The sequence below is a fragment of the Pristiophorus japonicus genome, chromosome 8 (genome assembly GCF_044704955.1).
Source record: "Pristiophorus japonicus isolate sPriJap1 chromosome 8, sPriJap1.hap1, whole genome shotgun sequence".
NCBI classification, from domain to species: domain Eukaryota; kingdom Metazoa; phylum Chordata; class Chondrichthyes; family Pristiophoridae; genus Pristiophorus; species Pristiophorus japonicus.
The window spans coordinates 128682882-128701181 of NC_091984.1; the positions used below are offsets into that span (position 1 = coordinate 128682882).

The following is an 18300-nucleotide window of genomic DNA, read 5'->3' on the forward strand; positions in this document are numbered from 1 at the left end:
ACCTGGATTTTATCTCTGTGTGTAATATGTTTAGATGACTTGCTGAATATCCACAATTTAGATACCTTAGTGATCTGACGAATAGCTAAGCAAGGGATAATTTTAAATAATTGTGTTTTTTTTTGCTCTGCACATGTGCGTTGAAGAGAAATGCTTCGGATTATCAATGGCTCTTCTCTAGAAGATATATCTTATGAAACAATGTGATTATTTTTTAATTTCAGTAACTACATTCCTTGAAATGTAAAAGGAAAAGTACAGTGGATGCTGGAAATCTGAAATATAAACACAGTTCAGAGAAGGTTCACGAGGTTGATTCCTGAGATGAAGACGTTGTCTTATGAAGAAAGGTTGCGCCTATACTCATTGGAGTTTAGAAGAATGAGAGGTGATTTTATTGATGTTTCCCCTCATCGGGAAATCTAGAACTAGGGGGCAGAGTTTCAAAATAAGTGGTTGCCCATTTAAAATGTAAACGAGGAGGAATTTCTTCTCTGAGGGTCGTGAATCTTTGGAATTCTCTACCCCAGAGAGCTGTGGAGGCTGGGTCATTGAATATATTTAAGATGGAGATAGACAGATTTTTGAATAATAAGTGAGTCAAGGGTTATGGGGAGTGGGCGGGGAAGTAGAGTTGAGCCCAACATCAGATCAGCCATGATCTTATTCAATGGTGGAGCAGGCTCGAGGGACCAAATAGCCTACTCCTGCTTATATTTCTTATGTTCTTAAAATGCTGGAAACACTCAGCAGATTAGGGGGCATCCGTGGAGAGAGAAACAGTTCATGTTTCAGGTCAGTGACCTTTTGTCGGAGCTGAAAAAAGTTACGCGATTTACTGGGGGTGGTGGGGGGAACCGCCTGAGCTCTCATTCCTGTTGGCTATCCAGTGACTGCTGCTAAAAGTGTGCATGTGGGCACATTGCAGACGTCTGGTTAGGATTGACTCAGTGCCTTCCATAGCCACACAGTCTCAGCATTTGAGCTCACGTGGACAGCAATACCCAAAGTCATTAAAATAACCTCTGCATTAATCTATAAGATATACTATAATTTTGTGTGTGATGGATCAGAATAGATTTTCCAACAGCTATCTCTGAAAATGAGACCTCTACCAAAATGCATTGCAGCATCTAGATTCTACCTCTAGATACGCTAACTAGCATGGAAGAGGGCAGTATAAACAGTAATTGTATTTCTTGGTGTACAGTACATTATATAATGCGGTTATACCACACACAAAAAGAGAATCATAGTGCAAAGAGTAATCTACAGTTAAATTGTGGAAAAATAGAATCATAAAAATTTACAGCACAGCAGGAGGCCATTCGGTCCATTGTATCTGTGCCGGCTGAAAAAGAGCTATCCAGCCTAATCCCACTTTCCAGCTCTTGGTCCATAGCCTTGTAGGTTACGACAATTCAAATGCATATCCAAGTACTTTTTTAAATGCGATGAGGGTTTCAGTCACCACCCTCTGGGTGAAAACACCCCCTCTAATCCTTCTAACAATTACTTTAAATCTATACACCCTGGTTATTGATTTCTGTTAAGCGAAATAGATCCTTCCTATCAATTCTATCTAGGTCCCTTGTAATTTATACACGTCAATTAAATCTCACCTCAGCCTTCTCTGTTCCAAAGAAAACAATCCCAGCCTATCCAGTCTTTCCTCATAGCTAAAATCTCACTCACACTCACTCACTCACTCATTCACTCTCCCTTGTATCGAGGATGACTTGCTTTCACGCCAAAAAGGGATGAGTTCACAGGTGTTTCAACGAAGGACCCAATATTCCAGGTTCCGAAATACATAACTACATATTGAAGGGTGGAAGATGACTGTGCATGGATTTTGTTAACGGTGGTGGCCATTGTATGCTCGAGTGTGATCACATCCTTCCTATAATGTGGTGACCAGAACTGTACACAATATTTTCACTCTGGCCTAACTAATGTTTTATACAGTTCTAGCATTACCTCCCTGCTCTTGTATTCTATGCTTTGGCTAATAGGGAAAGTATCCTTATTAACCACCCCCCTTATGTACCTATCCTGCTATCCTGTCTAGATGGGCTGTATTTGTTTTCATTGGAACAGAGGAGGCTGAGGGGAGAACTCATTGAGGTGTATAAAATTATGAGGGGCCTAGATATAGTGGATAGAAATGGCCTATTTCCCTTAGCAGAGGGGTCAACAACCAAGGGCATAAATTTAATTGGTAGAAGGTTTAGAGGGGATTTGAAGGGAAATTTCTTCACGCAGAGGGTTGTGGGGGTCTGGAACTCACTGCGTAAAAGGGTGGTAGGGGCAGGAACCCTCACCACATTTAAAAAGTACTTGGATGTGCACCTGAAGTGTCATAACCTGCAGGGTTATAGACCTAGAGCTGGAAAGTGGGATTAGGCTGGATAGCCTCTTGTTGGCCGGCATGGACATGATGCGCCGAAATGGCCTCCTTCCATGCTGTAAATTTCTAAGATTCTATTCCATAGGGATCTGTGGACTCGCACTCCAAGGTTCCTTTGTTCCTCTACACTTTTCAGTGTCGTACCATTTAATGTGTATTCCCTTGCCTTGTTAGCCCTCCCCAAATGCATTACCTCACACTTCTCTGAATTGAATTCCATATGCCACTTTTCTGCCCACTTGACCAGTCCGTTGATATCTTTCTGCCGTCTACAGCTTTCTTCCTCACTATCAACCACATGGCCAATTGTTATATTATCTGCAAACTTCTTATCTTGCTCCCGACAATGATGTCTAAATCATTGATGTATGCCATGTGTGTACGTGTCAAAAGCCTTGCTAAAATTCATGTAGACTACATCAAACATGCTGCATCATTTTCTCTGCATCAGGAATGGGCAGGAAGAAGGTATTGGGTGAAAACCGAAGGCGTTGTGCTGTCTCCCAGTGCTCTCAATCGCTCTTGACTGAAGTACCACAGCAGTGATGATTCAAGCAAAGCAATGAAGGTTGAAAATAATAATTATAAATACATAATTGCAATGTTTTGGAAGATTAATTTTTGATTGCTACTTGTGGCCCATTTCGTCAGAGTGAGAATGCATGCATCGGCAGAATCATACTTATACTGTGAACAACACTGGAACAAATGCTTCAGATACTGGGAAATAGTATTAAACCGACTCGATTGTAGTTTTGTGCTTTGCACATTGAGTTTTTTTTATGTATCTTGTGTCATTTTTTAGGATTTATGGATGAACTGACCATATCCTATTGCAAACTTAAATATTGTCGTATACTCGCAGATCTTCAATGCATTGCTCAGTGCGAGTTACACGGGATATTTTTTAATCCGAGCATTGTGCCACACAACACACACAGGGGTGGAAATTTGGTCTGTTGATGCCTCTGCTCGAACCCCGGAGGGACGGTAATGGTGGTGTTAATGATTTACGGGTGGGCGGCCAGCTTCCAGCGCCCCGCCAGACATTTGGTGCTGGTTTTGCAGGGGCGAGAGAGTCGAGCCGGTGTGCAACGCCCCCGGGTTGCTGCACCGTTCTGAAATTTAGCTGCAGCAGGACACGTAGCGCCCCCTCCATTGGGGCTACCTGGGAAAGTGAGCGGTCCGAGCTGTGCTGGCGGCGGAGAGGGAAGGAATGAATACCTGAGGGAAGTGGTTTTTCTTTTCGATTTAAGTTTATGTGGGATAAGCAAGGTATTGGGAATATTTTTTGTGAGTTATTTTGCCGATTTTCTTTCACAGGAAAGCCTCTCTGAGGGCGCTCCAAGGCCAGCTCTTTGGCTCGGGATTTTCAATTGCTCACCCGGCCTAGCACCCCGAGAGGTGTGGAATGCCTCCCTTAGCTCTCCGTTTAACACTCAGGACCCAGCTGATGAAACTTGTGGCTGCAGTCGCAAACCATTTCCCGGTGCAAAATTTACCACCCGCCGCCATTAGCGCCCTAATTAGCCTCCAACCGAATTTCCAACCCGAAGTAATTTAGTCATTATTTTACTTTGTAACATATATTGCTTTCTATAGAGTTGATGCATTGTGGCGTTGCTCCTGCATAAAAATATTCTCCCTTCCTGCAACTGGTTCTTTCAACTGTAAAATTATTTTCCCTGTGTTCTCAGTTGTGCAAAGCTTTCTCTTTCTTTCTCTCTTTCTCTCTTTCTCTCTCTCTCTCTCTTACTTTCTTTCTTTCTCTCTCTCTTTATCTCTCTCTCTCTGTCTTTTTATCTCTCTCTTTCTCTCGGCCTCTTTTTTTTCTTCTCTCTATCTGTCTTTCTTTTTCTTCTTCTCTCTATGTCTTTTTTTCTTCTCTCTATCTCTCTATCTCGCTCTCTCTCATTTTCGTCTCTATCTCTCATTTTCTTCTCTCCATCTCCTGTTTTCCTCTCTCTCCCTCTCTTTTTTCTTCTCTATCTCTCTACCTTACTCTTTTTTTCTTCTCTCTATCGCTCTATCTTACTCTTTTTTTTTCTTTTCTCCACCAATGTTTCATAGAATCATAGAATCATAGAAATTAGGTGCAGGAACAGGCCATTCGGCCCTTCGAGCCTGCACCGCCATTCAATAAGATCATGGCTGATCATTCAACCTCAGTACCCCATTCCTGCTTTCTCTTCATACCCCTTGATCCTGTAAGGGCCATATCTAACTCCCTTTTGAATATATCTAACGAACTGGCCTCAACAACTTTCTGCAGTAGAGAATTCCATGGGTTAACCACTCTCTGAGTGAAGAAGTTTTTCCTCATCTCGGTCCTAAATGGCTTACCCCTTATTCTTAGACTGTGACCCCTGGTTCTGGAAATCCCCAGCAATGGGAACATTCATCCTGCCTCTAACTTGTCCAATCCCGTCAGAATTTTATATGTTTCTATGAGATCCCTTCTCATTCTTCTAAACTCCAGTGGATACAAGTCCAGTTGATCCAGTCTCTCCTCATATGTCAGTCCTGCCATCCCAGGAATCAATCTGGTGATTGATTCGCTATACTCCCTCAATAGCAAGAAGGTCCTTCCTCACATTAGAGGACCAAAACTGAACACAATATTCCAGGTGTTGCCTCACCAAGGCCCTGTACAACTGCAGTAAGACCTCCCTGCTCCTATACTCAAATCCTCAAGCTATGAAGGCCAACATTCCATTTGCCTTCTTCACCACCTGCTGTACCTGCATGCCAAACTTCAATGACTGATGTACCATGACACCCAGATCTCGTTGCACCTCCCCATTTCCTAATCTGTCACCATTCAGATAATATTCTGTCTTCCTGGTTTTGCTACCAAAGTGGATAACCTCACATTTATCCACATTATACTGCATCTGCCATGCATTTGCCCACTCACCTAACCTGTCCATGTCACCCTGCAGTCTCTTAGCATCCTCCTCATAGCTCACACCGCCACCCAGCTTAGTGTCATCTGCAAACTTGGAGATATTACATTCAATTCCTTCATCTAAATCATTGATGTATATCATAAATAGCTGGGGTCCCAGCACTGAACTCTGCAGCACCCCACTGGTCACTGCCTGCCATTCTGAAAAGGACCCGTTTATCCCGGCTCTCTGCTTCCTGTCTGCCAATGAGTTCTCTATCCACGTCACTACCTTACCCCCAATGTGCTTTAATTTTGCCCACTAATCTTTTGTGTGGGACCTTGTCAAAAGCCTTTGAAAGTCCAAATGCACCACATCCACTGGTTTTCCCTTGTCGAATCTACTAGTTACATCCTCAAAAAATTCCAGAAGATTTGTCAAGCATGGATTTCCCTTTCATAAATCCATACTGACTTGGATCGATCCTGTCACTGCTTTCTAAATGTGCTGCTGTTTCATCTTTAATAATTGATTCCAACATTTTCCCCACTACTGATATCAGGCTAACCAGTCTATGATTCCCCGTTTTCTCTCTCCCTCCTTTTTTAAAAAGTGGTGTTACATTAGCTACCCTCCAGTCCATAGGAACTGATCCAGAGTCGACAGACTGTTGGAAAATGATCACCAATGCATCCACTATTTCTAGGGCCACTTCCTTAAGTACTCTGAGATGCAGAATATCAGGCCCTAGGGATTTATCGGCCTTCAATCCCATCAATTTCCCTAATACAGTTTCCTGACTAATCAGGATTTCCTTCAGTTCCCCCTTCTCGCGAGACCCTCGGTCCCCTGGTATTTCCAGAACTTTATTTGTGTCTTCCTTAGTGAAGACAGAACCAAAATATTTGTTCAATTGGTCTGCCATTTCTTTGTTCCCAATATAAATTCACTGGATTCTGACTGCAAGGGACCTACGTTTGTCTTCACTAATCTGTTTCTCTTCACATATCTATAACCCTGCGGCACCCCACTGGCCACTGCCTGCCATTCTGAAAAGAACCCGTTTATTCTGACTCTCGGCTTCCTATCTGCCAATCTGTTCTCTATCCACATCAATACTTTACCCCCAAAGCCATGTGCTTTAATTTTGCACACTAATCTCTTGTGTGGGACCTTGTCAAAAGCCTTTTGAAAGTCTAAATACACCACATTCACTGGTTCTCCCTTGTCCACTCTACTAGTTACATACTCTATTAGTTTCTATGATTCTCTCACGCGTGTTTCTCGATGTGCTGAATTTCTATATCTTGTTTTTGATAAAGCCCAGAGTACGCAGCCAATATGGAAAATATCCATGACTATCTGTCTCACACTCCCGTACAGCCTTTCTGTTTATATAAAAAAAAGAAAGAATTTTACCTGAATGAAGCTTTTGAAATGTCCTCTAGCTTTTCTTCAAATACTTTTCGAAAAACAACCAAATAGATTTTGTTACCTCCTGAACAATTAGCCTTCTGCTATTTGGCAGCCTTGAATGTTACTGATGCACCATTGTATAGGCTCAGACTGCAAGATCTGCCTTCGTTGCTCTGGGCAAAGTTAACTACTCCAAGCCCAGGTTTTTGGAAGAGACTGATGGCTTTCAATTAAAAACTTTAATGAGGGTATTAACACAAATAACGGATATGGAAATGACATTGTTTTGACTTGTTTTAATTTTATGAAAATCTTACTTTGGACATTGGAGTCTTCAGTTTCTGAAGAGGGGGGAAAATAGCAGATTAATTTGAAGTGATATTATTGGTTCATTCACAAGCTATGACATGGAAATATTTACAAGCAGATAAGGAGTATACATTCTAAATGTTGACATTAAAACGTGTTATAGGAGGTGACCATTTTGGACAGGACGTGCATGAGATACCCGAGATTTTACGAAATGTATTTGCAGAATCTCAACTGCCTTCTCCCCCATTCCTGGTGACCAACCTATGCAGCTTGCTCCTCAGGGTTAACAGTATCTCCCATATTTTTTATCTTGTCCGCACCAATTGATTTTGCCAGTGACCATCACATACTGCCATTCTCTGCATCATCCTTCAAAATGTTCTTTAAATCCATATAAGAGAATTGAATATATACTTGAAAATGAAAAATCTGTAGGGCTATGGGGAAAAGAGTTGGGGAGTGGGGCTTAATGGATAGCTGTTTCAAAGAGCTGGCACAGGCACTGTGGGCTGAATGGCGATCTTCTGTGCTGTAAGATTCTATGGGGGTGAAATTCGGTCGCACCTCAGTTGGGGCGGTAACCCAGGCCGAGCGGTAATTTTAGCCTACTGCCGAAAAATTTGGCAAAATTGGGTGAAGAGCTGAATGTGGCACAAAATCAGTCGTTGCAGACATGACCTGCATAGGGCGCTAACGAAAATGCTGCCGCTAAATTTAACCGACCCATTGCGCGTGCGCCGATCTCCGATTGCGATCCCGGGAAAAGCCAAGTCTTAAAGGCGCGGCACAGTAATGCACTCATTAAAGTTTTCAAAATCACTTGTTTTCAACCTGTATTGTTATTTCTGTCTGCCACTGCAAACTCGGAGGCTCTCACACCGTGCTGTGTGTAAACGTTGCACTGACTGTGACCTCCGAGGAAAGCGCTTCCTCATCCCTTTAAGTAGCCACCAATTTACGACTCTGCAAGCCTGTATAATGTCTTCAACCGTGTAAAGACAGATACAGTTTCCACAATGACTCTACAGTGGTCACTGCTACCAATGCCGTCATGGACAGATGCATCTGCGACAAGTAGATTGGCGAGGACGAGGTCAAGTAGGTTTTTCCCTCGTGTTGGTTTTCTCACCACCTGCCGCAGGCCCAGTCTGGCAGCTATGTCCTTCAGGGCTCGGTCAGTAGTGGTACTACTGCGCCACTCTTAGTGATGGACATCGAAGCACCACCATCTAGAGTACATTCTGTGCCCTTGCTTCCCTCAGTGTTTCTTTTAAGAACATAAGAAATAGGAAGAGGAGTAGGCCATATGGCCCATCAAGCCTGCTCCACCATTCAATAAGATCACGGCTGATCTGATCGTGGATTCAGCTCCACTTCCCCGCCCGCTCTCCATAACCCCTTATCCCCTATTGCTCAAGAAACTGTCTATTTCTGCCTTAAATTTATTCAATGTCCCAGCTTCCATAGCTCTCTGAGGCAGCAAATTCCACAGATTTACAATCCTCTGAGAGAAGAAATTCCTCCTTATCTCTGTTTTAAATGGGCGGCCCCTTATTCTAAGATCATGCCCTCTAGTTCTAGTCTCCCCCATCAGTGGAAACATCCTCTCTGCATCCAGCTTGTCAAGCCCCCTCATAATCTTATACGTTTTGATAAGATCACCTCTCATTCTTCTGAACTCCAATGAGTGGAGGCCCGACATACTCAACCTTTCCTCATAAGTCAACCCCCTCATCTCCGGAATCAACCGAGTGAACCTTCTCTGAACTGCCTCCAAAGCAAGTATATCCTTTTGTAAATATGGAAACCAAAACTGCACGCAGTATTCCAGGTGTGACCTCACCAATACCTTGTATAGCTGTAGCAAGACTTCCCTGCTTTTATACTCCATCCCCTTTGTAATACAATTCACTAAATATATTCAAAAAGGAGTTAGATGAGGTCCTTACTACTAGGGGGATCAAGGGGTATGGCGAGGAAGCAGGAATGGGGTACTGAAGTTGAATGTTCAGCCATGAACTCATTGAATGGCGGTGCAGGCTAGAAGGGCCGAATGGCCTACTCCTGCACCTATTTTCTATGTTTCTATGTTTCTAATAAAGGCCAAGATACCATTGGCTTTCCTGATCACTTGCTGTGCCTGCATACTATCCTTTTATGTTTCATGCACAAGTACATCCAGGTCCCGCTGTACTGCGGCACTTTGCAATCTTTCTCCATTAAAATAATAACTTGCTCTTTGATTTTTTTCCAACATTATACTCCATCTGCCAAATCCTTGCCCACTCACTTAGCCTGTCTATGTCCTTTTGCAGATTGTTTGTGTCCTCCTCACACATTGCTTTTCCTCCCATCTTTGTATCATCAGCAAACTTGGCTACGTTACACTCAGTCCCTTCTTCCAAGTCGTTAATATAGATTGTAAATAGTTGGGGTCCCAGCATTGATCTCTGCGGCACTCCACTAGTTATTGGTTGCCAACCAGAGAATGAATCATTTATCCCAACTCTCTGTTTTCTGTTAGTTAGCCAATCCTCTATCCATGCTCATATATTACCCCCAACTCCGTGAACTTTTATCTTGTGCAGTAACCTTTTATGTGGTGCCTTGTCAAATGCCTTCTGGAAGTCCAAATACACCACGTCCACTGGTTCCCCTTGATCCACCCTGTTTGGTACATCCTCAAAGAACTCCAGCAAATTTGTCAAAGATGCCTTTCAATATAGTGCAGCATTATTTCATCAGCTGAGGGAGCGGGGTCAGCAGTAAGCAGCAGGTTTCCTTTCCCATGATTGATCAGATGTCATGAGAAGGGGTTGTCTTATGAGGAAAGGTTGGGCCTATATTAATTGGAGTTTCGAAGAATGAGAGGTGATCTTATTGAAACATTTAAGATTTTGAGGGAGATGCTGAGAGGATGTTTCCCCTTATGGGAGAATTTAGAACTAGAGGGCGTAGCTTCAGAATAAGGGGTCGCCCAATGGACATGAGGAGGAATTTCTTCTGAGGGTCGTAAATCTTTGGACTTCTCTACCGCAGAGAGCTGTGGAGGCTGGGTCATTGAATATATTCAAGGTGGAGGCAGACAGATTTTTGAATGATAAGCGTGTCAAGGTTTATGGGGAGTGGGCAGGAAAGTGGAGTTGAGGCCAAGATCAGATCAGCTGTCATATTAAATGGCGGAGCAGGCTCAAGGGGCTAAATGGCCTACTCCTGCTCCTATTTCTTATGTTCATATTTTCTTACGAAACAAAATCCCGTCTTCACTCTGAGTGCACCATCCATTTTGTGATGTGGCACTACCACCAGGCTAAATGGGATAGATTCAGAACATATCTATAGTTCAAAACTGGGCATCCATGAGGCACAGTGGGCCATCAGCACCAGCATAATTGTATTCCACCAGCATCTGTAAACTCAAAGCCCGGCATATCCCTCACTCTCTACCATTACCATCAAGCCAGGCGACCAACCCTGGTTCAATGAGGAGTGTGGAAGAGCAGGATATAAGCAGCAGCAAGTATATCTGTAAATGAGTTATCAACCTGGGGAAGCTGTAGCAGAGCACTGCAGCATGTTACAGATGGATCTAAGTGATCCAGGCATTGGATCAGAGTAACACTCTGCAGTCCTGCCACTTTCAGTTCTGCACGGTGGTGGGTAATTAAACCACTAACTGGATATCCCGATCCTCAACGATGGCGAAGCCCAGCACTTGAGTGCACAAGACAAGGCTGGAGTGTTGGCAACTATCTTCAGCCAGAAGTGCAGAATGGATAATCCACTGTTGCAGATAATCAACCTGTTGCAGATATAACATTGGCATGTACCTGACAATGTGAAAAATTGCCCAGGTATGTGCTGCCCACAAAGCAGGGCAAATCCAATCCAGCCAATTCCCGTTCCATCAGTCTGCTCTCAATCATTTGAAAAGTGTTGGAAGATTTTGAAGACAGTGCTATCAAATGGCAGTTACTCACCAATAACCTGCTCACTGATGTTCAGTTTGGATTCTGCCAGGACCACTCAGTTCCAGACTTCAACCTTGAGGCTGTAGCCTTGGTCCAAACATGGACGAAAGCTGAATTGCAGAGGTGAGGTAAGACCTAGTAAAACTGAAATGAATGGGTATCAGGGGAAAAGATCACCACTGGCTGGCATCATACCTAATATAAAAGAACATGGTTGTTGGAGGGCAATCATCTCAGCCCCAGGACATCGCTGCAGGAGGTCCTCAGGGCAGTGTCCTAGGCCCAACCATCTTCAGCTGCTTCACCAATGATCTCCCCTCCATCATAAGATCAGGAATGGGGATATTCGCTGATGATTGCAATGTTCAGTTCCATTCTCAACTCCTCAGATAATGAAGCAAGCAACATGACCTGGACAAAATTCAGGCTTGGGCTGATAAGTGGCAAGTAACATTTGCGCCACACAAGTGCGAGGCAATGACTATCTCCAACAAAAGAGTTTAACCAAGAGTTTGACATTAACATCGTCCAATTCCCCACCATTAACATCCTGGGGGTCACCAATGACCAGAAACTTAACTGGACCAGCTACATAAATGCTGCGGCTACAAGAGCAGGTCAGAGGCTGAGTATTCTGATGCTCCTTCCTGACTCCCCAAAGCCTTTATATCACCACCTGTGCCTTCTACCACAAGGCACAAGTCAGGTGTGTGATGGAATACTCCCCACTTACCTGGATGAGTGCAACTCCAATAGTCAAGAAGCTCAACATCATTCAGGACAAAACAGTCCGCTTGATTGGCACACCATCCACCACCTTAAACATTAACTCCCTCCACCATTAGCGCACCATGGCTGCAGTATGTTCTATCTACAAGCTGCACTGCAGCAACTCGCCAAGGCTTCTTTGACAGCACCTCCCAAACCCACGACCTCTACCATCTAGAAGGACAATGGCAGCAGGCACATGGGAAGGAAGGAGATTCTACACTTTTGAAAGTAAAATTTCAGTGCAAGAGAGGTTGTTTGTTAGTAATCAAGACATCACACCGTTAAAAATTCACTTACACTTGAATGGACAAGCACTAACTATTTCTGGCATGTTTAGTGGGCAAGTACTGCAACTTCACGCCCTTCGTGTTTTAATGCTTATTCTCTTGGCGAGGGAATGTGGGAAAAATGGCAGCCGATTTGCGCATGACAAGCTGTTGACTAAGGTTGGGATCCAGTGCCAGAGGTACTTCATGTTGTGCGAGCTAATGCTGCAAATGTTGGCAGTTTATTTGAAGTCTGGGGTGTTGTTGCTGAGCTTGATCCTGTCTTCATCCAATGACCACACAGTCGAATGCTGCAACAGGGAGCAATTACTTTTTAAAATGTTCCTCTCCCTAGCTCAGGAAAGCTGAAGCCAATTGTAACACCGTTACCATGGATTCTACAATGTCCCTGCTTTAGTGTCGAAAGCCCATTTTTACCATTCGCAATCAACACAAAAGGTCTGAAGCAGCTCATTGAAAGTGCAAGTGGGGAAATGCGTGCTACAGAGCCACGCAGACCAGACAAGGTGAAAATGGAACTTCTCCCCTCTGCTGTTGGCTCATTAAAGCAAGGGCAGAGGTACACAATTGGCTTTATTGTATAGAGGAAGGAAATAGCCCCAGATTTCTGATATAAATCCAGTGCCCCTGCCGGAAAATGCTTGCGTATCGATATCGGATAAAGAGCAAATCAGGTTCACTTTTGCTAATGGCTCTGTAGCCAGTCGAAACTCCCTGTCTGGTCTTGCATATGAGGATTGACCACTTGGTAACATTCTGAAGAGCTGCTGGTGACTGGAACGGTACCCTAGTATGAGAGCAAAAGAAATAATTGAGCAGTTTAAAAATAAGACTCTGAAGGACCATTATTGCAAGTGAACGAAGCTCAGGTTACTTTAATGGGCAATTTAAACGCTATGTATTAAACTGGTAGTGAAGTACGACACAATAGAAAGAAAAAAAAACTTGCATTTATATTGTGCCTTTCATGATCCCAGGATGTCCAAAAACTCTTTGCAGCCAATTAAGTACATTGGAAGTGTAGTCACTGTTGTAATGCAGGAAACGCAACAGCCAATTTGTGCACAGCAAGCTCCCACAAACAGCAATCTGATAATGACCAGATAATCTGTTTTTGTGATGTTGATTGAGGGATAATTATTGGCCAGGACACTGAGGATAACTCCACTATTCTTCTTCGAAATAGTGCCATGGGATCTTTTACTTCCAGCCGATAGAGAAAATGGGGTCTCAGTTTAACGTCTCATCCCAAAGATGACACCTCCAACAGTACTGCTGAAGTGTCTGCACTGAAGTGTCAGCCTAGTGTTTTTTTTAAATTTGTTCCTGGGATGGCCAGTATTTATTGCCCAACCACAATTGCCCTTGAGAGGTGGTGGTGAGCCGCCGCCTTGAACTGCTGCAGTCCTTGTGGTGAAGGTACTCCCACAGTGCTGTTAGTGAGGGAGTTTCAGAATTCTGACCCAGCGACGATGAAGGAACGGCAATACATTTCCAAGTCAGAATAGTGTGTGACTTCGAGGGGATCTTGGAGGTAGTAGTGTTCCCATGTACCTGCTGCCTTTGTCCGCCTAGGTGGTAGTAGAGCTCGAGGGTTTGGGAGATGCTGTCGAAGAAGCCATGGCAAGTTGCTGCAGTGCATCTTGTAGATTGGACACACTTGTAAGGTAGCTAAGAAAGCTCAACCAAGCTACTGCAAGGATAAAGGGTTGATAGGCTTGTGCAGAACGAAACCATTTTTTTAAACAAAATATTGTTGCAGAAATGAGCTTTGAACCACAGCTGCCTCTTGTTAAGTTGTTGTGAAACCTATGACACATGCGAGGTCATAAGGAACAAAGAGGGGTTACTGGGCATGTTTTTGCACCATGTTGCATAGACCAGAATTTAACCTGTTATGGACAAAAATTACTGGACACATTGAGTTTGGTGTTCAGAGGGATTGTGCTAATCAGACACAGAAGTAGAAGACAAGAAGAACACATCTAGCTTCTGTAGATGGATGTAAATGCTGGCTGGAGCCGAAGGCCGACTTGGTTAAAGAACAAGACGACACATGCTACTCTATCCAGTGACCGAACGGTTAATAACCATTCAGAACTGTAAAGTACTGCCGTGAGATACGAGAAGTATTAATCCTTGCAATGTGCCAATAGAAGTGTCCCATAACTAATTTGTATCAAGTCCAAATCTTTACAAATTGGAAGTACTTCTTACACACTGCAGCCATCTGCACTGGTGGTGGAGGGAATGAATGTTAAAGGTGGTGGATGGGGTGCCGATCAAATGGGCTGCTTTGTCCTGGATGGTGTTGAGCTTCTGAATTGTGCCTTTATAGATGGTGGAAAGGCTTTGGGGAGACACTTGCCGCAGAATACCCAGCCTCTGACTGGCTCTTGTTGCCACAGTATTTATGTGGCTGGTCCAGTTAAGTTTCTGGTCAATGGTGACCCCCCCCCCAAGATGTTGATGGTAGGGGATTCAGCAATGGTAATGCTGTTGAATATCAATGGGCGGTGGTTAGACTCTCGCTTGTTGGAGATAGTCATTGCCTGACACTTGCGAATGTTATTTGCCACTTATCCGCCCAAGCCTGAATGTCATCCAGGTCTTATTGTGTGCAGGCACAGACTGCTTCATTATCTGAGGAGTTGCGAGTGGAACTGAACACTGTGCAATCATGAGCAAACACCCCCACTTAAGGTCATTGCTGAAGATGGTTGGGCCGAGGACTCTGCTCTGAGGAACTCCTGCACGATGGCCTGAGGCTGAGATGATTGGCCTCCAACAACCACAACCATTTACTTTTGCGCTAGGTATGACTCCAGCCAGTGGAGAGTTTTCCCCCAGATTCCTACATACTTCAGTTTTACTTGGGCTCCTTGATGCCACACTCGGTCAAATACTACCTTGATGGCAATAGCAGTCACTCTCCCCTCCCCTCTGCAATTCAACTCTTTTGTCCATATTTGGAACAAGGCTATATTGAGGTCTGGAGCCAAGTGGTCCTGATAGAATCCAAACTGAGCATCGGTGAGCAGGTTATTGGTGAGTAAGTGGCGCTTGATTGCATTGTTGTTTATACCTTCCATCACTTTGCTGATGATTGAGAGTAGACTGATGGGGCGGTAATTGGCCAGATTGGATTTATCTTGTTTATTCTGGACAGGACATATAAGTAGTTTTCCACATTGTCGGGTAGATGCCAGTGTTTAGCTGTACTGGAACAGCTTAACTTGAAGCGCGGCTAGTTCTGGAGCACAAGCCCTCAGCAGGATGTTGTCGGCGCCCATAGCCTTTGTTGTATCCAGTGCGCTCAGCCGTTTCTTGATATCACATGGAGTAAATGGAAATGGCTGAAGTCTGGCTTCTGTGAAGGTGAGGATGTAGGGAGGAGTCCGATCATCCATTTGGCACTCGTGTGCTGGGGGTCTCTGGAGGGGGATTTGAACTCTCAATCTTCATCTCTTGGCGTCAGCCCAAACCTGCTGCAGCATGTGACTAGGGGCGATATTTCAACTTACATTCGCCCTTTTGTGATGAAAAAATGGGCACTAGATCTCCAAATCATTTCCCAATAGCTGTCAGAATTGTAGCCAAAGGTGGTTTGAGTATCGATGCTTTCTTTCACAGAGCTGCTGGTGCAAAGTTGTCAGACGTAAGCTGGGCCTTCGATATCTTCATCTGCGCCCATCGACAGCAGGGCTAGAACATGAGCTTTCCCTCTGGAGAGCTGACTCCTGAGCTGTCCTTTCTCTTTGCCCTTGCTCCTGTGCACTTGTGCTTCATCAATCTCCCAGCAGAGATCCCTTTCACTGACTCTCTAAAGTATACGGATGCTGATTTCTGAGCAGATGCTCCAGAAGCATGAGTGAAGGTCTCTCTGCAAGAGAACTGTCCTCTTTTTCACTGCTCTGGCTGGGCCCATGACCCTAAAAATTGGAGAGACGTTCACTGGCGAGCATTTAATGGCACGGGTTGGCAGAAGCGGAGGAGTGGCATCTCAATGCAGCACCAGTTTGTCGTGTAGAATGTGTGAGGGAGAGTTCAGTGAAAAGGCGTAAAGGATAGCCAAATGTAAGAGAGCCTTGCTGTGTGCCAGTTTACTGTGCAAGAAGAAAAGGAGTGTGTTAGTGTGTGACCTGCTTAAAAGTTGTATGTGTGTGTGACAGGATAGCACAGTTTGGATGCTGTGTGAAAGAAGCCACAGGTGCTGTAAAATAAAGGGAGTAATTGTGAGGATAGTAGCAGAAGGAGGTGCAATGTAGTAAGCTAGTTTGATTGGATGAGCGCGATGGGAAGCAGTTAAAGGTAGAATTGAGTGCTGGGGCTACAGAGGTATGAGTAGAAGTCTTACCTCAGCACCACTAGTTAAAATACTGCTCATCATCAGCATCATCATCGGCAGTCCCTCGGAATCGAGGAAGACTTACTTCCACTCTTAAAATGAGTCCTTAGGTGGCTGAACGGTCCAATACGAGAGCCACACAGTTCCTGTCACAGATGGGACAGATAGTCGTTGAGGGTAAGGGAGGGTGGGACATATTTGCTGCATGCTCTTTCCGATGCCTGCGCTTGATTTCTGCATGCTCTCGGCGATGAGACTCGAGGTGCTTAGCACCCTCCCATTTAGAGTGGTCTTTGGCCAGGGACTCCCAGATGTCGGTGGGGATGTTGCATTTTATCAGGGAGGCTTTGAGGGTGTTCTTGTAATGTTTCCTCTGCCCACCTTTGGCTCGCTTGCCGTGAAGGAGCTCCAAGTAGAGCGCTTGCTTTGGGAGTCTCATGTCTGGTATGCGGACAATGTGGCCTGCCCAGCGGAGCTGATCAAGTGTGGTCAGTGCTTCAATGCTGGGGATGTTGGCCTGGTCGAGGACGCTAATGTTGGTGCATCTGTCCTCCCAGGGGATGTGTAGGATCTTGCGGAGGCATCATTGGTGGTATTTCTTGAGGTGACTGTTGTACATGGTCCATATCTCTGAGCCATACAGGAGGGTGGGTCTTACTACGGCCCTGTAGACCATGAGCTTGGTGGTAGATTTGAGGGCTTACCAGGTTATCAGTGGTATGAAAAAGAAAGACTTGCATTTATATAAAGCCTTTCACGACCGCCGGACGTCCCAAAACACTTTACAGCCAATGAAGTACTTTTGAAGTGTAGTCACTGTTGTAATGTGGGAAACATGGCAGTCAGCTTGTGAGTTAACAAGCTCCCACAAACAGCAATGTGATGCTGACCAAGTAATCTGTTTTTGTTATGTTGATTGAGGGATAAATATTGGCCAGGCCACCGGGGATAATCCTCCTGCACCTCTTCGAAATAGTGCCTTGGGATCTTTTACGTCCACCTGAAAAGGCAGACGGGGCCTCAGTTTAATGCCTCATCCGAAAGATGGCACCTTCAACAGTTCCCTCAGCACTGCACTGGAGTGTCAGCCTAAATTTTTGTGCTCAAATCGCTGGAGTGGGACTTGAGCCCACAACCTTCTTACTCAGGCAAGTGTGCTACCCATGGAGCCATAGCTGACACTACCCCAGTGCTGTGATCATTCTCCTGCTCAGTCACTCCTGACCAGTACTGTCAGTATATTTGCCTTGGTCCCTTTCTTTCACCCTTCCCCCTGCTGAACACCTCGACAAAGATCTCTGCACCAATGTCTTAGAATCTGAGGGTTCTTGCAGTTCTTAGTGTGACTGTATTGACCAAGTTTAAATGATCAAACTTGCAGTACAGGCAAACTGCCCCTTCCTTTTAAGAGGTGCAAGCTGACCGATGTCACTCCCATGCAGATTCTGGCCACCTCTCACCACCACAGTGAGCGAGCTGCTAATAGACTGTGCGACTAGTGCTGATCGCTCAGCCATAATATGGAAATGTGGCACAAACACAAAAATGGTTGTACCTCTTCCAACTTTATTGGGCTTGTACTACAGATGTCTCCCCCACATCATACTCGATGTGGGTGTCTGCTGAATATCTGCCTCTTCCTCCCCCCCACCCCCCATTATGTGCTACTATTTCAATTTGACACCCTCTACATAGAATTACACAGAATGTAGAACACAGAAACAGGTCATTTAGCCCAACTGGTCCATGTTTATGCGATCAGCATAACCTTCTATTCCTTTCTCGCTCATGTGTTTATCTATCTTCCCTCTGAATGCATCTATGCTTTTCACCTCAACTACTCCTTGTGGTAGTGAGTTCCTCATTCTCACCACTCTGGGTAAAGATATTCCATCTG

The 18300-nt window shown here is 44.6% G+C and overlaps 1 protein-coding gene across 1 annotated transcript in view; it reads left to right on the forward strand.

Moving 5' to 3' along the window:
* The window catches only part of astn1 (astrotactin 1), a 3463295-nt gene that overhangs the window by 1047307 nt on the left and 2397688 nt on the right, over positions 1-18300 (forward strand). The window lies entirely within an intron of this gene.